The sequence below is a fragment of the Pongo pygmaeus genome, chromosome 17 (assembly GCF_028885625.2).
Source record: "Pongo pygmaeus isolate AG05252 chromosome 17, NHGRI_mPonPyg2-v2.0_pri, whole genome shotgun sequence".
In the NCBI taxonomy this organism is placed as follows: Eukaryota; Metazoa; Chordata; class Mammalia; order Primates; family Hominidae; genus Pongo; species Pongo pygmaeus.
In genome coordinates this window covers 20,481,682-20,503,484 of record NC_072390.2, presented here as the reverse complement: position 1 = coordinate 20,503,484, position 21,803 = coordinate 20,481,682, and the positions used below count along the sequence as shown (strand labels likewise).

Below are 21,803 nucleotides of genomic sequence, written 5' to 3'. Positions count from 1 at the left end.
AACTAAGTTCAAGGGGAGGTACTATGCCTGGATGTGCACGTAGGCCAGATTTATGCTTCTCTCCACCCAAACATCTCAGTGGAGTAAAGAATAACAGAGCAGCATTGCTGCCAACATGTCTCGCCTCCTGCCACAGGGTGGTTTTTCTCCTATCTCAGAATAGAACACATGTACAATTGGGTTTTATACCGAGACATTCCGTTCCCAGGGGCACGCAGGAGACAGAGGCCTTCCTCTTATCTCAACTGCAAGAGGCCTTCCTATTTTACTGATCCTCCTCAGCACAGACCCTTCACAGGTGTCAGGCTGAGGGACAGTCGGGTCTTTCCCATCCCACGAGGCCATATCTCAGGCTATCACATGGGGAGAAACCTTGGACAATACCCGGGTTTCCAGGGCAGAGATCCCTGCGGCTTTCCGCTGTGCATTGTGCCCCTGGTTTATTGAGAATGGAGAATGGCGATGACCTTTACCAAGCATACTGCCTGCAAACATTTTGTTAACAAGGCACATCCTGCACAGCCCTAGATCCCTTAAACCTTGATTCCATACAACACATGTTTCTGTGAGCTCAAGGTTGGGGCAAAGTTACAGATTAATAGCATCTCAGGGCAGAGCAGTTGTTCAGGCTACAGGTCAAAATGGAGTTTCTTATGTCTTCCTTTTCTACATAGACACAGTAACAGTCTGATCTCTCTTTCTTTTCCCTAAAGCTATTCTGTAGACCAGCCTCCCACACCACCAGCATCTCTTACGGCCTCCCAGCAAACTGCTCAGGGAGCCTCTAAGCCAGCAAGGTAACCAGCCAACCTCAACACCAGCCAAATACAGCCAGCGTCTTCGCCAGCCTCCCAGCAAGTGTCTTACTAGGTCAGACAACCGACCACTCAGTAAGCCTTTCAGATGGCCTCTCGGCCTGGCCTGCCAACCCTACCAACAGTCTCTATGTCAACCTCCTGAAAAGCCAGCCTGCCACCCATTCTCCTAGTCAAACTCAGCATACTGGGATCTCAGTTTTTCCACAAGTATTTAATGCGGTCTCTCAGACAGACATCCTCTCACTCAGGCTCTTGGCCAGACTCATAGCCAGTCAGCCTCCTTTTCAGCCTGTCATCCAGCCTCTAAGCCAGGTACGTAGCCAGCCAGGCTCAAGACCAGACTCCCATGCAGCCAGCATCTCTTCCAGCCTCAAAACAAATGTCTTGGCCTCCCAGCCTTCCTGCATCTTGGTTAGTACCCTAGCCAGCCAGCCAGCCTGCCGGCAAGTGTCTCAGCCAACTTCTCAGCCATCCAGCCTCTCAGAAAGCCTCTCAAGCCTCTAAGCCAGCCTCCTTGCCAACCAGCCTCACAGTCAACCTCCCATGCAGCCAGTGTTTTGAACAGCATTTCAGCAAGCCTGTCTTCCAGCCAGAAAACCTGCCACCCGGCTGGTCTGCTCACTAGCCTCTCATTGAACATCCAGTATAGCCAGCCTCTAGGCCAACGTTTTAACAAGCAAGGTCTCCATTCGGCCTCTTAGCCAGACTCTGTCTGTTGGGGACCCAGCACACCTTTTAGAATGCCTTTAAGGCATTGTCTCATACAGGCAGCCCCTCAAACAGGCTCTCTGCCAGCCTACCAGCCAGCCTCACAGCAAGCCTCAAAACCAGCCTCCCAGCCAGCAAACGTCAAGACTAAACCTCTATTGCAGCCCATGTATCAAACAGCTTCCCAGGCTGCCTCTCTGACCTTCCTGCCAGCCTCGCTCTTGGCAAAGCTCCCGGCAAACCTCCATGACTGCCAGGATCTGAGCCAGTTACTTAGCCACCTAGCCACTCAAAGAGCCTCTCAGCAAGCCTTTAAGCCATTCTCTTAGCCCGCCAGCCTCAAGACCAGCCTTCCATGCAGGCAGTGTTTGGAACAGTCTTCCAGCAAGCCTCTCACCCAGACAGACAACCTGCCACATGGACAGCCTCCTCATCAGTCTGACGGTTAGCCTCCCATGCATCAAGCCACTGGGGCAGCCTCCTAAAAAGCCAGCCTTGCATTCAGCCTCTTAGCTGGACTCATCCTGCCAGGCTCTCAGCAAGCTTTTTATTTTAGCAAGCCTCTACAGCAACCTCTCAGACAGACAACCCGCCCCTCACACTGGCTCTCGGCCTGTCTCCCTGTGAATCAGGCTCTAATGCAGCCCTTCAGCAAGACTCTTAAGCCAGCCTCCCAAACTGCCATCTTTTAGGTCAGCCATCCAGGCCACCAGCATCTCAGCTAGCCTCCCAGTAAGCTGCTCAGCAAGCCTCTAAGCCATCATTCCAACCAGCCAGCCTCAACACCAGCCTCCCATACAGCCAGCATTTTGTCCAGCCTCCCAGCAAGCCTCTTGCCAGGCCAGACAGCTGGCCACTCAGCAAGCCTCTCAGACTGCCCTTAAGCCTGGCCCACCACCCCTGCAGCCCGTCTCTACATCAGCCTCCTGAAAAGCCAGCCTGCTACACAGCCTCCTAGCTGGGCTCAGCCTACCAGGCTCTCAGCTAGCCTTTCAGCAAGCATTTAATGCAGCCTCTCAGAGAGACAGCCTCTCACACAGTTTCTTGGCCAGACTCGTAGACTGACACTCCTATTCAGCCTGTCATCCAGCCTCTCAGCCAGCTACGTCGCCAGCCAGGATCAAGACCAGCCTCTCATGCAGCCAGTGTCTCAAGCAGCCTCCCAGCAAGTCTCTTGGCCTCCCAGCCTGCCTGCCTCTTGGCCAGCGTCCTAGCTACCCAGCCTGCCAGCAAGGGTCTTAGCCACCTTCTCAGCAGTCTAGGCTTTCAAAATCCTATTAAGCCTCTAAGCCAGCCTCCTAGCCCTACAGCCTCATGTCCAGCCTCCTATGCAGCCTGTGTTTTGAAAAGCCAGCCAGCCTCAAGACCAGGGTTCCGTGCAACCAATGTTTGGACAGCCTTCCCGCAAGCCTCTCACACAGCCAGACAACCTGCCACTTATTCAGCCAAAATTTTCACCAGCCTTTCGGTGAGCCTCCCATGCAGCAAGCCACTAGGCCAGCCTCCTAACAAGCCAGCCTTGCATTCAGCCTCTTAGCTGGACTTGTCCTGCCAGGCTCTCAGGAAGCTTTTTAGCAAGTCTTTACAGTAGCCTCTTAGACAGACAACCTCTCAGACAGACTCTCAGCCGGACTCCTAACCAGCCAGCCTTTTATCCAGCCTGTTATCTAGCTTCTCAGCAAGTTTCTAAGCCATCCATATTGCCACCCAGCCTCAGAAGCAGTCTTATATGCATTCAGCGTGTGAGTCAGCCTCCCAGCCAACTTCTTGGCCACCCAGTCTGCCTGCCTTTTGGGCAGCCTCCTAGCCAGCCAGCCATTGGCAAGAATCTTAGCTGAATTCTCAGCCATGCAGCCTCTCAAAAAGCCTCTCAACAAGCCTCTAAGCCAACCTCCTAGTCAGCCCACCTCATGACCAGTTTCCCATGCGGCCTGCGTCTTGGCCAGCCTCCTGGCCACCCAGCCTGCCTGCCTTAAGCCAACCTCATATCCAGCCGGCCTGAAGGCAGGAATCTTAGCCAATGCCTCGGCCATGCAGCCTCTCAAAAATCCTCTCAGCAAGCCTCTAAACCAGCCTGCCAGCCAGTGAGCCTCAGGACCAGCCTCCTATGCAGCCGGCGTTTGGAACATCCTCCCAGGAAGCCTCTTGCCCAGCCAGATGACCTGCCACTCAGCCGCCCTCCTAACCAGCCTTTCATTTAGTTTCCCATGCAGCCAGCCTCTAGTACAGCCTTGTAACAAGCTAGTCTTCCATTCAGTTTCTTAGCCAGACTCTGCCTGTGGTGCTCCCTGCAGGCCTTTTAGCATGCCTTTTAAGGCAGCCTCTCAGATAGACAGGCTCTCTGCCAGCCTAAAAGCCAACCTCACAGCCAGCCTCTAAGCAGACTCCCAGCCAGCAAGCCTCTCTTACAGCCAGCGTCTCGGACAGCCTCCCAGCAAACCTCTTGGCCATCCAGCCTGCCTGCCTCCCAGCCAGCCAGCATGCCGGACATACTCTTAGCCAGCTCCTCAGCCATCAAGACTCTCAGCAAGCCTGTAAGCCATCCTTCCAGGCAGCCACCTTAAAGACCAGCCTCTCATGCAGCCAGCATTTTGAACAGTCTTCCAGTAAGCCTCTTGCTTAGCCAGACGACCTGCCACTTGCCTAGCCTCCTTGCCAGCCTTTCATTTCACTTCCCATGCCCCAAGCCACTAGGCCAGCCTCCTAACAAGCCAGCCTTGCATTCAGCCTCTTATCCAGACTCATCCTACCAGACTCTCAACGAGCTTTTTAGTTTCAGGCAGCCTCTCAGACAGACAACTTCTCATACAGGCTCTCAGCCAGACTCCCAGCCAGCCAGCTTCTTATGCAGCCTCTTATCTAGCGTCTCAGCAAGCCTCTAAGCCAACCGCATAACCAGCCAGGTTCAAGACCAGTTTCCCATGCAGCCGGCTCCTCGGCTGTCCTCCCAGCATGCCTCTTGGCCTCCCAGCCTGCCTGTCTCTGGGCCAGCCTTTTGGGCAACCAGCCTGTCCGCAAGAATCTTAGCCGACTTCTCTGCCATCCAGCCTCTGAAAAAGCCACTCAACAAGCCTGTAAGCCAGCGTCCAAGCCAACCAGACTCGCGACCAGTGTCTCATGCAGCCAGCATTTAAACAGCCATCCAGCAAGCTTCTCGCCCAGCCACACAATCTGCCACTAGGTCTGCCTGCCAACGAGTCCCTTGTTTAGCTTCCCATGCGGCCAGCCTCCTGACAATCCAGCCTTCTACACAGCCTGTTAGTCATACTCCCGCTGCTGGGCTCCCAGCAGGCCTTTTAGAGTGCCTTTTTTTTTTTAAACATTTTATTTTATTATTATTATACTTTAAGTTTTAGGGTACATGTGCACAATGTGCAGGTTAGTTACAGATGTATACATGTGCCATGCTCGTCTGCTGCACACATATGTTTATTGCGGCACTATTCGCAATAGCAAAGACTTGGAACCAACCCAAATGCCCAACAATGATAGACTGGATTAAGAAAATGTGGCACATATACACCATGGAATACTATGCAGCCATAAAAAATGATGAGTTCATGTCCTTTGTAGGGACATGGATGAAATTGGAAATCATCATTCTCAGTAAACTATCGCAAGAACAAAAAACCAAACACCGCATATTCTCACTCATAGAATGCCTTTAACGAAGCCCTCTCAGACAGCCTCTCAAACAGGTTCCCTGCCAGCCTACCAGCCAGTCTCACAGCAAGCCTCTAAGCAGGCTCCCAGCTAGCAAGCCTCAAGACCAGCATCTCATGCAGACTGCGTATTGGACAGCCTCCCAGCAAGCCTCTCTGGCCATCCAGCTTGCCTGCCTGTTCACAAGCTCCTAGCCAGTCAGCATGCCGGCCACACTCTTAGCTGGCTTTTCTGCCACCAAGCCTCTCAACAAGCCTCTCAGCAAGCCTGTAAGTCATCCTCAGAGCCAGTAAACCTCAAGACCATCCTCCCGTGGAGACAGCATTTTGAACAGACTTCCAGCAAGCCTCTTGCCCAGCCAGATATCCTGCCACTTGGCCAGCCTCATCACCAGCCTTTCGGTGAGCCTCCCATGCAGCAAGCCACTTAGCCAGCCTCCTAACAAGCCAGCCTTGCATTCAGCCTCTTAGCTGGACTCATCCTGCCAGGTTGTAAGCAAGCCATTTAGCAAGCCTTTAAGGCAGCCTCTCAGTCCGACAGGCAGCCTCTCACATAGGCTCTCCACCAGTCTTCCAGTGAGCCAGGCTCTTCCGCAGTCTTTCGGCAAGACTCTAAGCCAGCCTCCAAAACTTCAGTCCTCTAGACCACCCTCTTATGCAGCCAGTACTTTGACCAGCCTCGCAGCAAGCCTCTAAGCCAGCCTCCCAGCCAACCAGGTAAAGACCAGCCTCCCATGCCACCAGCATCTCAGCCAGCTTCCCAGCAAACCTCTCAGCAAGCCTCTAAGCCAGCACCTCAACCAGCCAGCCTCAACACCAGCCTCCCCTGCAGCCAGCGTCTTGGCCAGCCTCCCAGCAAATGTCTCGCCAGGCCAGACAGCTGACCAGTCAGTAACTGCCTCTCAGACTGTTTCTTGTCCCCGCCTGCCTCTTCTTCAGCCAGTCTCTAGGTCAGCCTCCTAAAAAGCCAGCCTGCCACCCATCCTCCTAGCCAGACCCAGCCTGCTAGGCTCTCAGCAAGCCTTTCAGCAAGCATTTAATGCAGGCTGTCAGACAGACAACCCCTCACACAGGCTCTTAGCCAGACTTCTAGCCAGCCAGCCTCTTATCCAGCCAGTTATCTAGCTTCTCAGCAAGTCTCTAAGCCAACAACGTTTCCAGCCAGGCTCAAGACCGGTCTTACATGCATCCAGCGTCTTGGTCAGCCTCCCAGGAAGCCCCTTGACCTTTCAGCCTGCCTGCCTTTGGGCCAGCCTCCTAGCTAGCCAGCCTGTTGGCAAGAATCTTAGCCGACTTGGCCATGCAGCCTCCCAAAAAGCCTCTCAACAAGCCTCTGAGCCAGCCTCCTAGTCAGCCAGCCTCACGACCAGCCTCCCATGCGGCCAGCATATCAGACATGCTCCCAGCAAGCCTCTTGGACATCCACCCTGCCTGTCTCTTGGCCAGCCTTTTAGCCAGCCAGCCAGTCTCCCAGCCAGACTCTTAGTTGGCTTCTCAGCCATGCAGCCTCTCTCAACAAGCCTCTCGGCAAGCCTCTAAGCTAGCCACATAGCCAGCCAGGCTCAAGACCAGCCTCCCATGCGGCCAGAGTCTCAGCCAACCTCCCAGGAAGCCTCTTATCCTCTGTCTGTCTGCCTCTGGGCCAGCCTCCTAGCCAGCCAGCCTGTCGGCAAGAATCTCAGTCGACTTCTTAGCCATGCAGCCTCTCAGCAAGCCTCTAAGCCAGCCTCCCAGCCAGCCAACCTCACGACCAGCCTCCCATACAGCCAGCGTTTTGAATAGCCTTCCATCAAGCCTCCTGCCCGATCATGCAACCTGCCACTCGGCTGGCCTTCTAACGCCTCTCATTTAGCCTCCCATGGAACCAGCATCTAGGTCAGCCTCCTAACAAGTCAGCCTTCCATTCACCCTCTTAGCCTCACTCTGCCTGCGGGGCTCCAAGCAGGCCTTTTAGCACGCCTTTAACGTGGCCTCTCCGACAGACAGCCTCTCCAACAAACAGCCTCTCCAACAAACAGCCTCTCCAACAAACAGCCTCTCCGACAGACAGCCTCTCCAACAAACAGCCTCTCCGACAGACAGCCTCTCCGACAGACAGCCTCTCCAACAAACAGCCTCTCCGACAAACAGCCTCTCTGCCAGCCTCACAGCCAGCCTCACAGCAAGCCTCAAGACCAGCCTCTCATGCAGCCAGCCTCTCAGACAACCTCCCAGCAAGCCTCTCAGCTATCCAGCCTCCCTGCCTCTTGGCAAGCCTTCTAGCTTGCCAACATGCCGGCCAGACTTTTAGCCAGCTTCTCAGCCATCCAGCCTCAGCAAACCTCTCAGCAAGCCTGGAAGCCATCTCCCCAGCCAGCCAGCTTCATGACCAGCCTCCCGTGCAGACAGCATTTTGAACAGACTTCCAGCAAGCTTCTCACCCATCCAGAGAAGCTGCCACTTGGCCAGCCTTTTTGCCAGTTTTTTGATTAGCCTTCCATGCCACTAGCCACTAACCCATCCTTTTAACAAGCTGGCTTTGCGTTCACACTCTTAGCCTGACTCAGCCTCCCTTGCTCTCAGCCCGCCTTTTAGCAAGCCTTTAAGTCAGCCTCTCAGATAGACAGCCTTTCACACAGGCTGTCAGCTAACTTCCCAGCCAGGTAGCCTTTCATTTAGACTTGCCTTTAAGCTTCCCTTCCCACCTGCTACCCTCCAGAACGTCCTCTCATGCAGCCAGCATCTCAGCCAGCCTCCCAACACTCCTCTAGCCCAAGCAGACAACCTGCTAGCTTACCAGCCTCCTAGGCAGTCTCTCAGCCTGCCTCCCATTCTGCCAGGCTCTCAAATGGCCCCCTCATAATCCAGCCTGCCAGTAAGCCTCTAAATTATACTCTCAGCCTCTTGGACATCCACCCTGCCTGTCTCTGGGATTTCCACCCTGCCTGTCAGGGTTTTGTGGCCAAGTATTCAGTCCATTGAATAACAAATCATTTAGACCTCAGATTCAAGGGCCTGTGTCTAATTTGGATTCACTTGAAACTGAAGTATTTTGCCTTCTGACTTCTTTATTCTGTGTTTCTTTTTCTTCCCTTTTTTGTTCCTGTTCCTAGCAAGATTTTCCTATCAAAATAAAATATTTTGAGTGTTTCAAAGGAAATGCTTTCTAACTATTCTGCATTTTCAGTGTAAGTGTCTGAATTAGGATATACTGCCAAAGACTAAAAGCCAGCTGATTTATGGAATTAATCACTAAAGAATGTATTTCTACAGGTTGGGCATTTCAAATCCGAAAACCCAAAATCTGAAGTGCTCCAACATCCAAATTCTTTTGAACAGCCACATGATGTTTAAAGGAAATGCTCATTGGAGTATTTCAGATTTCAGATTTTCAGACTCTGTATGCTAACCCAGTAAGTTTAATGCAAACATCCAAAATTCAACCCCATATCTGAAACTCTTCTGGTCTCAAGAATTTTGGATAAGGCATATTTAACCTGTATTCAACGGTTGTAATCCACTTGGATAATAACCAAAGAAAGGTTCCGACTTTAGCAACTATCATGAAAATAGTTGATGTTCCATTGTAGTTCTGTATATATTATTTCCATTCAGCAATTTACCCATGAGGTTAAGAATTACGGAGTGTATCTTTTACCTCCAGTCTTTCTGGTACAAAGTGAGCATCCTGGGTTCTGGAACAGATAGGAGCTATTCCAGCTCTTCATACTAAAAGCAAGTTATTTATCTAGAATGAAACCAGGGGGTCAGAGTGACAGGTATCTCCCTCTATTTTCCCTTATCTTCAATGACCAACTCAGATGTGATGGTGTAATTCAAGCACCTTCCAACATTGTTACAAAGAAACATTGTATTTATTACTTTGCCTTTAAAGGGATTGATTTTTGATGTAATAATTTTTAATTTTAACTTATTCATGAATTATAGTAAACACCTCTCAAGGCTTTATCAACGAAGTGCAGGGAAGAGAAAGAAGCAGGAACCCACAGCTCGAGTAATTTAATCCCACTCTAGTTCTTTCCCAGATTACAAGCACTTCACCTGAGAAGGCTGAACATTCCACACCGGACATCTGAATCAAACAGGCACATCAGGGTCTATGAAAAGACAGGAGTCTCATGCCACCTAGATTTTTGCCAATAATTTTAAATTAGCTTGGAATCAGCACTGACCTAATAATCTCTCACTGAAGTGTATTTTGAATATGTAAGCTTTCTAGTTTTTCAGGTATTTTTCTAATAGTATGCATAAGTATATTACAAATTAGGACATTATTCTTTTAGAGGACAGACGTCATAACACACACATATGATTTTCTTAGTGTAAATGAGGTTAGACAAAACAGTCTGTTTCAGTATCTATTTACCATCAAATAGTTTCATTGCTTTATGTTGCATTCAGCATAAACTCCTCCCAATCCTCAAAGCTAAGCTTTGAGAGAGCTATCCAGAAATTTTCAGCTGTTATTTTACCTGGCAAGATTAGTTATTATGACTACAATAAACCTTTGCAAATAATAGATCCAAACATCTGAACTCACTCAATTTAAAAAGCGAGTTTATATAAGATTTTAATGCACCTTTTGTATTTTAAAGACTACTAAAATGCTTCGCAAACTTAGAAGAGACGTATCTTAAGGCTGTATGTATACTTGCAAGTAAGACAATCTTTGAAGAAAATCCTTTCTAAATGAGGAAAACATTTTCAAACTTTTGTATCACTTCTACACCAACAGTACTGAGATGTGCAGAAGTCTGTTGATAGTCTCACCAGGGGCTTGCCTATAGAAAATAAAAGATTGTGAAGACATAGTTGTCTTAGCCCTAATTCATGTTACAGCAATGCTTGATGCTAAGCAAGTGGTTTGTACAATAGCACAAATAAAAATGTATGCATGTGTAATGTGTATATGTATCCTGTAACTATTATTTTACAAAATATCCACCCCCTATCCGCAATATCTCCATCTTCACTGGCCTTTCTTGAGTTTTCTAGGCACACTGTGTATCCTACAGAACCAGGAGGGAAAAGCTGGGTGTATATTATCAAGCAAGAAGAGCCAAGTGGCTTGCTAAAAGTTAATTTGTGGCAAAATTAAGGAGATAATTCAAGGGTCCTGCTTCCAAGTCTCCTATCTTAGCTTCAAAAATTATCTTCTGCTTTTATATTCAAAGTGCATTTTAATACTATTCTTACATACTTGGGTTTTAATCAAGTTTTTATAGAACATAAAGGAGAAATAAAACACAAGCAGTCCTTAATGAATTAATTTGATTTTTGTCTTTTGCACTCTCAGCTATCAAAACTGTTGAATAAACAGGTTTCCATTCATAAATACTATGCCTACTGTGCCCCTTGTCAGAGTACCTAAAACTCTAATTCACCTGTTCAGCTAAATTTCCTCCTCAGTTCATGGCCATAAAATTTTTTATTGACAAACTTTCAAACCAACTTTTAGGTATCTAGTCAACATTTTTCTTTTGTGTGGTTATTAGTTTACTGAATAAGTGGCATCTGTTTTCCTCCACATCACTGGCAGAGTAGGTATTTCCTTTTGACAGCTTTGCAGGATTTACGGGTTTGCATGCTCTGAAGATAGTACTAAGCAAAATATTCCAATTCATTACTTCTTAATATTGGGGGAACCAGCCCCCAATATTTCAACGTAAGTTATTTCTATTTTCCATAAGTGTTGGCCAGTCTGAGAAATAAAGAGTACAAAGAGAGGAATTTTACAGCTGAGCCTCCGGGGGTGACATCACATATCGGGAGGTCCGTGATGTCCCCTGAGCCGCAAAACCAGCAGGTTTTTATTAAGGACTTTAAAAGGGGAGGAGGTGTACGAACAGGGAGTAGGTCACAAAGATCACATGCTTTAAAGGGCAATAAAGATCACAAGGCAAAGGGCAAAGCAAAGATCACGAGGCGAAAGGCAAAATTAGAATTAGTGATGAGGGTGTATGTTCGGCTGTGCATGTATTGTCTTAATAAACATCTTAAACAACAGAAAACAGTTCAAGATGAGAGAACCCATCTGACCTCAATTTCACCAGGGTGGGTTTTTTTCCCCAACCTAGTGAGGCTGAGGGTACTGCAGGAAACCAGGGTGTATTTCAGTCCTTATCTCAACAGCATAAGACAGACACTCCCAGAGTGGCTGTTTATAGACCTCCCCCCAGGAATGCATTCCTTCCCCAGGGTATGAATTATTAATTGCTAGGAAAAGAATTCAGTGATATCTCTCCTACTTGCATGTCCGTTTATAGGCTCTCTGCAAGAAGAAAAATATGGCTGTATTCTGCCCGAACCCGCAGGCAGTCAGACCTTATGGTTGTCTTCCCTTTTTCCCTAAAATCGCTGTTATTCTGTTCATTTTCAAGGTGCACTGATTTCATATTGTTCAAACACCCATGTTTTACAATCAGATTTCATATTGTTCAAACACATATGTTTTACAACCAATTTGTACAGTTAACACAATCATCACAGGGTCCTGAAGTGATGTACATCCTCAGCTTATGAAGATAACAGGATTAGGAGATTAAAGACAGGCATAAGAAATTATAAGAGTATTAATTTTGGGAACTGATAAATGTCCATGAAATCATCACAATTTATGTTCCTCTGCCGTGGCTCCAGCCAGTCCCTCCATTCGGGGTCCCTGACTTCCTGCGACATCTTAATACTTAATTCCATTCATACCCACGGCACACTTGAGGTAAACCCTGAAACGATTGTGACAGCAGCAGAGCAGCCAGCTATATTATCTTTGGAAGACATGATTCTAGTCTGACCTCATTCCATCTATGATACTCATAAATGTTCCTTCTTTTTCTCTCCCTTTTAGGCTTGGACTGAACTATTTGGAAGGCAAGTACAGATTCCTCTCTGCAGCCACCAACTTGTCTGTGCAGCCTTTATATGCCAGAAAGTCAAGCAGTGGTCTCACTTTTCTCTCCGACCTTTCAAAATGCAGACATCACTTATCACAGGGCTTCTTCCCCTGTGTTTGTGGGAAGGCAAGCAGTGGGTCTCACTAAGCAAACACACTGTCAGCAGTGAGAGTCAGGGTTACCTGTTGGGGTTCTGCACACAGAGCTGCTTCTGTAAGAGGATTCACTGGGTGAAAGTCTTTAAGCACTGCCGACATTTCCAAAGATGCCAGTCACTGAACTTCAAGTGGGCTTACAAGAACTGGCTAATTTTTCACATTGATTTGGTTAAATCCTAATTCAGTGGGCCCAGACTTATCCAGGAGCTAGAAGTTCCTGCTGCACAGAGTCTGGGGAAGACAATGGAGCACTACTGGGTGGCAGGGGTAGGTTTGCTGCTTTTGTTGAAGGGCTGCAAGGCATCATGTCTGCACATGGCTTCCATTGCTATTGAAGGGACATTTACTAGGAGAATAGCAATAGTTTAGAAGATCAGCTTTACTAGCCTTTAAAATAAGCACAATAACACATACTTTTTAAAAATCCAATAAATCAACATTTTTTAAAAATTGTGTTTCTGGACTCAGAATTAACATAATCTGATTTGAGGGGAAAGAGCTATTATCACAAATTAATAACTCATCCAATGCCTATTAAGCAACTAGTATATGTTCAAGATTATTTAACATAGTCTTAATATTATCTTCACTGGCTATGGCCATCAGAAGTATAAACTAAACGCAGGAAATAATCAAGAAAAGGACAGGATATTTTATCCCAACACAAGAAAGACGACATAGACAACTACAGAAGATGCAGAGGTGGCTTATTAAAATGACCAAAAAGATGAAGTGGTTTCTGCATGAAGCAATATTGAGCTAGTCAGTCTCTTCAGTCACAAAAGGCAAAGATTAAGGGGAAGATGGCAAACTCCCAAAACTTTGAAGGATACAGTCAAGGAAGAACATGAACTCATGAATTCTGGACAGTTAAAACGTTGAGAGAGGCAAATTCAGGATCCATAAAACAAAGTCCAACTTTACCCCTTCCTTGCTCATTCATTCAGTCTACAATTAGTTGTTGAGCATCTATTACATGCCTAACACTGTGTTAGGCACCGTGGATATAGGGGGATCAAGAAAGCCATAGTCCCTGCCCTCTGGCACATAAACTCTACTAGGTTTTATTAAGCTGATGTTTTTACAGATAAATATTTACTCAGTTGTCAAATCTAACATTCCATTAATTTCATCATTATAATTGTAAGTCACCATTAATTGCAAGACACCTGCCAGTTTCAGAAAGATTAAAATGTAAAGAAAAATATGTAAATTTTAGAATTGACAAAATACAGCTACAAGTGTGGTAAGTGCTATTAGAGAAAATAAAGGATGCCAGGAAATGATAAATTATGGATGGCTGAACTTGGGATATGATAGAATCTGAGTCCTGGGGGCAAGGCTTGGTGGCTGGGGCCGGGCGTGGTGGCTCACACCTGTAATCCCAGCACTTTGGGAGGCCAAGGTGGGCGGATCATGAGGTCAAGAGATCGAGACCATCCCGGCTAACATGGTGAAACCCCGTCTCTACAAAAAATACAAAAATTAGCTGGGCGTGGTGGCACGTGCCTGTAGTCCCAGCTACTAGGGAGGCTGAGACAGGAGAATTGCTTGAACCTGGGAGGCGGAGGTTGCAGTGAGCCGAGATCACGCCACTGCACTCCAGCCTGGTGACTGAGCAAGACTCCATCTCAAAAAAAAAAAAAAGATTCTGAGTCCTGAAGGGTGCACGGGCATCATACAAGTGCAAAGAGAGGAAAAGGCAACAATAGAAGATGAAACAGCAGCTTTGCCATAGAACCTTGTGCCATGCTCAGGTAAGAAAGATCTCAGGGCACTAAAGGAATGGAGAAAAGGTCAATGTGGCCAGAGAGAGAAGGGGAGCTGGCCTGCAGCTGAGGCTGGAGAGGAAGGCAGCACAACCGCCAGTGCTTGTGGGAGCTGGCCAGATAATGGAAATATGTGATGGGGTAATGGGAGGCAGGTTAACACAACAGAGGATGATGAGATCGGTAACATTCTGAACAGGGCATGGCCAGCCTGGAGATGTTTGGCATCTAATCTTGACTATATGGGCCACAGAAAAAGTTTCTGGAGACTCTCTGTGAACCATAGACTACCATATTAAGAAACTGCAGATTTAGCATTAGAGTAACAGCTAGCCAAAAAAGGATTTAAAACTTGGGTGTGAGTTGATCAGATTTATGCTTTCAAGGCCTCATCACTCTGTGTTGGTAAATAAAGAAGCAAAGTACAGAACAGTATGTACAGTGTGCTACATATACATGTGGGAGAGTGACAGCCAGAGACAGAAAGGGAGAATATGCTTAGATGCTTGAATAGGCAAAAGCTATCTTTGGAAGAATACCTGAGAACCTGCCAACATTACTGATGGTGTCTGGGAGGGAGACTTGTATGTCCACAGTACTTTCTGCATTTTGATCTGTGGGATAGAGCTACAATAAAATAAGCAAATGGATGAAACTTCACTCTGGCCACCACGAAACTAAGGAGAGAGAGTGTGAAGTCATATAGAAGGCTATATCAGGGGTCCAAGCCAGAGCGGATGGTGATGCCAGTCAGGTGGCAGCAGAAATAAAGAGAAGAAATGCATTGAGAATATGCAATCAACAGGACTTGATGGCTGATTGAATAGAAGGGTGAGCAAGAGTGAGCTGTCAAGGTTTCTGAAGAGAGCAACTGGATGAATGGGAGTGAGAGCTGCTGAAAGAGGGGAGAAGCAGTTCGTGGGAGTGAATAGAATGGTTTTATTTTATGCAGGTTTAGTTGGAGATACGTGTGAGATGGAAGCATAGATGTTGTTGCCGAGACAGCTGGAGAGGAGTCTGGGGCTCAGTAAAGAGGTCTGTGTTAAAAATGGAAGTCTGGGAGTACCTGTCTTAAGTCAGGTCGCCTGGAAAACAGATTCTGAAATGGGATGTGAGATGTAGTTTGCCTATAACCAGACTACCATTCTCATGGTAGTCTAATTTTACAACTCCGTATAAAACTCTGTTCAGTTTTTCATTGGAATAGCATTAAAGCTGTAGATTAATCTAAAACGTTTGATATTTTCATCACATTGGCTATATCCACACATTAAATATCACTTTATTAACTGAGGTTTTGGTTAAATTATTTGGATAAAGTTTTAAAATATTAATTTTTCTTGCACATCTTTTGTTAGATTTTCCCTAGTACACTACAGTTTTTATTGCTATTACAAATAACATTGTAAAGATTATGCTTTCTCTTTGTTGCTGCTCTATAAAAATGCAATTGATTATTGCATATGAATCTAACATTTTGCCAACTTGCCATATATCCTCACATTATACCGAACTACTCTTGTTAGATTCTTTGGTGGTGTTTCTCTCTTTCCAATCTTGTCCTACATATTTTTTCATTTGTTGGGGAACTAGGTAGGATGATTGAGACTTACCTTATAGCCAAGTATACATGCAATCAATTTTGTAAATATTATAAATATGGATCAGAAGAATGTATATTCCATAATTTTAAGTGTGGAATACGATTAAACCGATTTTAAAAAAACTTTTCTGTATGCGTATTATTTTTTGTCTGCTTAACCTATTATAAGTAAAAGGTATGATGAAATTCTCACTATAGAAATGGATATATAAATTTTACTGTACTTCTATTTATTTTTTCTTTATATATTTTGAGGCTATTTTATTAGGTTCATGCAAACTATATCTTCTATGTGAATTGAACTTTTATTATTATTATCATTATTATTATTTTTAACTTTTATTTTAACTTCAGGGGTACATGTGCAGGTTTTTACATAGGATAACTTGTGTAATGGGGGTTTATTGTACAGATTATTTCATCACCCAGGTGTTAAGCCTAGTACCCATTAGTTGTTCCTGATCCTCTCCCTCCTCCCATCCTCCATCCTCCAGAAGGCCCCAGTGTGTGTTGTCTCCCTCTTAAGTGTCCATCTATTCTCATCATTTAGCTCCCACTTATAAGTGAGAACATACAGTATTTGGTTTTCTGTTTCTGTGTTAGTTTGCTAAGGATAATGGCCTCCATCTTTACCCATGTCCCTGTAAAGGACATTATATCATTTTTTATGACTGCATAGTATTTTGTGGTGCGTATGTACCACTTTTCTTTGTCCAGTGTATCCTTGATGGGCATTTAGGTTGATTCCATGTCCTTGCTACTGTGAATAGTGCTGCAATGAACATGCATCTTTATATATAATAGAATGATTTATATTCCCTTGGGTATATACTTAGTAATGGGATTGCTGGGTCCAAAACTACAAAAACTCTGGAAGACTATAAAAACCTAAGCAATACCCTTTAAGACATAGGCACATGCAAAGATTTCATGATGAACTTTTATTACTATGTAATGACTCTCTCTATAGCTAGTATAGTTTTAAAAACTTGATAGCCATATACTTTGTATTTAACCATTTTAATCATTTTCAAGCATACAATTTAGTGGTATGAATACATTCACAACGTCGTGCTACCATTACCACTGTCTTATTCAGTTCAGGCTGCTTAGTCAGTTCAGATACCACAGTGTGGATGGTTTAAAGAACAGAAGTTTATATTTCGGAGTTCTGGAGTCTGGGAAGTCCAAGATGTAAGCGTCAGCAGCTGTGGTGTCTGGTACGAGCCCCTTCCTTGTTCGCAGATGGCTGTCTTCTATTGTGTCCTCACTTGGTAGAGGGAGAGCAAGAGCTAAAGTGCCTTTCTCCTCTCATAAAGACACCAATCCCATCATGGTGGTTCCACCAGCATGGCCTCATCTAAACCAAATTACATCCCAAAGGCCCCACCCTCTAAAACCATCCCGTTGGAGGTTAGAGTTTCAGCATAGGAATTTTGAGGAACACAAACATGTAGTCCATACCAACTACATTTCATTTCTAGAACTTCATTAGCCTAAACAGAAAGTCTGTACCCATTAAATAGTAACTCCTCACTGCCTCCTATCCCCATCCCCTGGAAACCTCTATTCTACTTTCTGTTTCTATGAATTTGACTATTCTAGGTACCTCAGGTAAGTGGAATCATACAGTATTTATCCTATCATGTCTTGCTTATTTCACTTAGCACATTTTCAAGGTTCATCCATGTTGTCATATGTAACCTAATATAGTTTTGTGTGCTATATTCTATTTTTACTGATATTATATTACTTGCCAGCATTCTTTTAGCTAGTATTTACCTGGTGTATCAGTTTAAATCTTTTAGTATATTATTTTTTATCTTTATGCATTAGGAATGTTTTTTATAATCTACAATAGCTTGATTTTTCTCAACTTAATTTGACTTTTTTTCTTGAGAAAAGGTCTTGTTTTGTTGTCCAGGCTGGAGTGCAGTGGCTTGATTATAGTTCACTACAGTCTCAATCTCCTGGGCTCAAGCGATCCTCCCATCTCAGCCTTCTGAGAAGCTGGGACTACAAGCATGTGCCACTATGCCCAACTACTTTCTGTATTTTTTGTAGAGATGAAGTTTCACCATGTTGGCCAGACTCATCTCAAACTCCTAAGCTCAAGTGATTTGTCAACATTGGCCTCTTAAAATGCTGGGACTGCAGGCGTGAGCCACCATGCCCAGGCAAATCTGACTTTTAACTGACATTAAAATTATGATTATTGAGGTATTGATTGTTAAAACTTTTTACTGTTATATTCAGATCTTATATTATTTTTCTCCTTTCTTGTTTTTTTAATTGACTGAGGTTGAGATTTTAGTTTTTCCCCCTTTATTTTGTATTTTATTGTGATTTTTCTCCACTACTTTGGATTTTGGTTCCTCATTTTACCATACTTAATGTAAAACGAAACAGCATATTAATCCCTACTGCATAACCTGAAATGTCTTAAAAAATGTGCGTTAACCATGGTCTTGTTATTCTGTAATACATATTATTTAGACATTTATCTAAGACTCTAATATAAACCAATAACATACATTATATAATTATTTTGGAAAAGAAATGATAAAACTAGAGACCTTGCTTTCAAGAACTAGAGACCATAGCATATTATGCTTGCTTTCAAGAACTGGAGTCCATAGCATATTATCGCATGGATTTGGGGGAAAATATGGGTTCAGGTTCTGACTTTCCACTTATTATTTGACCCTGGGCAAATAATAAGATGGGTGTGAGTAACATAAGTCTGAGCAGGGTGGATGTAATAATATCTATGAGGCAGTATTCATTTATTCATTCATTTATTCATCAGTAGGTGTTTGAACTAATATGTGACTGACTGTGAACTAAATCCTGGCTAAACAAGATATATTTATACTCTGCCATCATAAAATTTACAGTCTTGGAAAAACATTAAAAAAATGATACAAATGACTGAGACAGATTCTCAGAAGAAAGAAATTGGTGTGCAATAAGAGGCTTTTTAAATGATATTGGTATAAAGTATTTAAAATGTTGTAAGCAATAAATGGTGGTAATATTATTATGGATAATGCCAATGTCTTTGGAGTTTATTATACGTAAATATTAAAAGTGAACAACATGTTATGTAATGAAATACTAAACTGTGTTATAGGCATTACATTTTCTGAATGATACCAAAAATATTGATGATACTTGAAAAATGGTCCATGCTATTCTCAAAAGCAGAACTCAGTGCAGTCAACAGAAACAGATGCAGAAATGACAGAGATGATGCAATTGCGAGACAAGAACTTTAAAACAATTACAGCTGTGTTTAAGAAGTTAAAGAAAAACATAAACACAATAAGGAGCAATATAAAAGTTCAAAATAACCAGCAGGGCACGGTGGCTCACGCCTGTAATCCCAGCACTTTGGGAGGCCAAGGCGGGCAGATCACGAGGTCAAGAGACCGAGACCATCCTGGCTAACGTGGTGAAACCCCGTCTCTACTAAAAATACAAAAAATTAGCCGGGCGTGGTGGCAGGTGCCTGTAGTCCTAGCTACTCGGGAAGCTGAGGCAGAAGAATGGCATGAACACGGGAGGTGGAGCTTGCAGTGAGCCGAGATGAGCCGCTGCACTCCAGCCTGGGCGACAGAGCCAGACTCCATCTCAAAAAAAAAAAAAAAAAAAGTTTAAAAGAACCAAATTATAAACCTCTCAATTTGAAGCATATCTACATGAAATTTTCACTGATGGAATGAAAAGCAGGGGAGATACTATAGGAAAGAAAAGCAGTAAACTTAAGGGTATAACTATAGAAACCTGACAAAGTACATTTAAAAGTAAAAGTAAAAATAGCAAAAACAAAAAAAAGGAAAAAGAACTTCAGTGGTTTGTGGAGTAACATTAAACATTCAACAATGCATATTGGGGTCCCAATCCTTAGTGTATCCAGGAAGTGGAATATGTGAGGAAGATTCTTGTAAGGCCTTGCAGTTTAATACTGTTCACTCTGTTGGTGTTTGGAATCACTTAGGACAGGTTACCCTTTTCTTCTTTTCTTTTTCTTTGTTTTGGAATGGAAACCTAGATAATAATATCTATAATGCAGTATTCATTTATTTATAGTCTGTCTACAAAAAACTCACTCTAAAAGCTTATAAACAGGTTAAATTAAAATAATTTAAAAATATATACTATGATAGTGGTAATCATAAGAAAGCTAGAGTGACTAAAATCAACCCCACCATTGTATTTTAGAAGTAGATAACTTGTTTTCACAGGCTCATAGATGAGACTTTGGACTTTTAAGTTGGCGCTGGAATGAGTGAAGACTTTGGGCCTATGGTGATGGAATGTGTTTGTATGTTTAAGATACATGAGTTTTAGGGAACCAGGGGTAAAATGTTATGGTGTGAACGTTTGTCCCCTCTGAAACGCATGTTGAAGCTTAATCCCCATTGCAACAGCATTAAGAAGGTGGGAAATTTGACTATGGTATTTGCTAGATGCAACTTTTGGCAGATATTTAAGATCAGTTGAGGTTGAGTGTGGGGTATTAGTGGTGTTACAAGAAGAGAAAAAGATACCTGAGTTAGCACGCTCGGTTCCCTCCCCCTGTGATGCCCTGCACTATCTTGGAACTTTGCAGAGAGTCCCCACCAGCAAGAAGGTTCTCACTAGATGCGGCCTTTTGTCCTTGGACTTCTAGCCTCTGGAATTGTTAAAAAAAAAAAAAAAAAAAAAAAATTATCTACAAATTATCTATTCTCTCTCTGTGTGTGTCTCTCTCTCCCTCTCTCTTTTTTAAGAGACAGGATCTCACTATGTTGCCCAGGCTAGTCTTGAACTCCTGGGCTATAGTGATTTTCTCACCCCGGCCTCCCAAAGTGCTGGGAATACAGGCATGAGCCACCACACCTAGCCGATTATCCAGTCTCAAAATGAACTAAGGTAAGTAGCTAAAGGAAAATACGAACATAGTAAGGAGAGACATGAAAGATTAAAAAGAATGAAATTAAACTTTTAGACTTCAAAAATACTTACATAAAAATTTCACTGATGGAATGAAAAGCAAAAAATACATTATAGAAGAAAAGTCAGCCAGGTGTGGTGGCTCATGCGTGTAATCACAGTTCTTTGGGAGGCCAGGGCAGGAGGATTGCTTGAGCCCAGAAGCTTGAGAGCAGCCTGAGCAACATAGTGAAACCCCCTCTCTACTAAAAAAGAAATATAAAAATTAGCTGCGTGTGGTGGTTTGTGCCTGTAGTCCGAACTGATGGGAAAATTACCTGATCCCAGAAGGTGGAGGTTGCAGTTAGCTGAGATTGCACCACTGCATTCCAGACTGGGCCACAGAGTGAGACTGTCTCAAAAAATAAATAAATAAATAAAAATGAAAAAGAAAAGAAAAATCAGTGAACTTGAGGGTATAACAATAGAAAGATAAACTAAAGGGCAGTTAGAAAAAAGGAGTCTCAGAAATTTGTGGAATAATATTAAACTATCTGTCATATGCATGCATATTTGGAGCCCAGAGAGACATGAAATAATAAATGTTTGAAAAGTAATGTTTCCAAGTTTTCTCAATATGATGAAAACTATAAACTTACAGATATAAAAAGCTTAATGAAGTGCAGTCGAGGGAAACACATACACACACAAACACTCTGAGGCACATTACAATTAAATTACTGAAAAGCAATGATAAGAGAAAATCCTAAAAGCCATTACAGGCCAGGGCGGTGGCTCACGCCTGTAATCCCAGCACTTTGGGAGGTCAAGGCAGGCAGATCACGTGGTCAGGAAATCGAGACCATCCTGGCTAACACGGTGAAACCCTGTCTCTACTGAAAATACAAAAGAAAAAAAAAAATTAGCCGGGCGTGGTGGCGGGCGCCTGTAGTCTCAGCTACTCGGGAGGCTGAGACAGGAGAATGGGGTGAACCCAGGAGGCGGAGCTTGCAGTGAGCCGAGACCTCGCCACTGCATTCCAGCCTGGCCGACAGAGCGAGAGTCCGTCACACACACAAAAAGAAAAGAAAAGAAAAGAAAAAAAGCCATTACAGGCCGGGCGCGGTGGCTCACGCCTGTAATCCCAGCACTTTGGGAGGCCGAGGCAGGCAGATCACGAGGTCAGGAGATCGGGACCATCCTGGCTAATACGGTGAAACTCCTTCTCTACTAAAAATACAAAAACAAAATTAGCCGGGCGTGGTGGCGGGCGCC

General features: G+C 44.3%; 1 protein-coding gene across 2 annotated transcripts in view; it reads left to right on the top strand.

Annotated features, from left to right (window-relative positions):
* Nucleotides 1-13,872, top strand: part of LOC129018826 (uncharacterized) — a 52,431-nt gene extending 38,559 nt beyond the window's left edge. For both annotated transcript variants that reach the window (XM_054460792.1, XM_054460794.1), the window contains one exon: nt 12,036-13,872. The gene's annotated coding sequence lies outside the window, so the exon portion shown is untranslated. The remainder of the gene's footprint in view (nt 1-12,035) is intronic.
* Nucleotides 13,873-21,803: the final 7,931 nt, after the last annotated feature.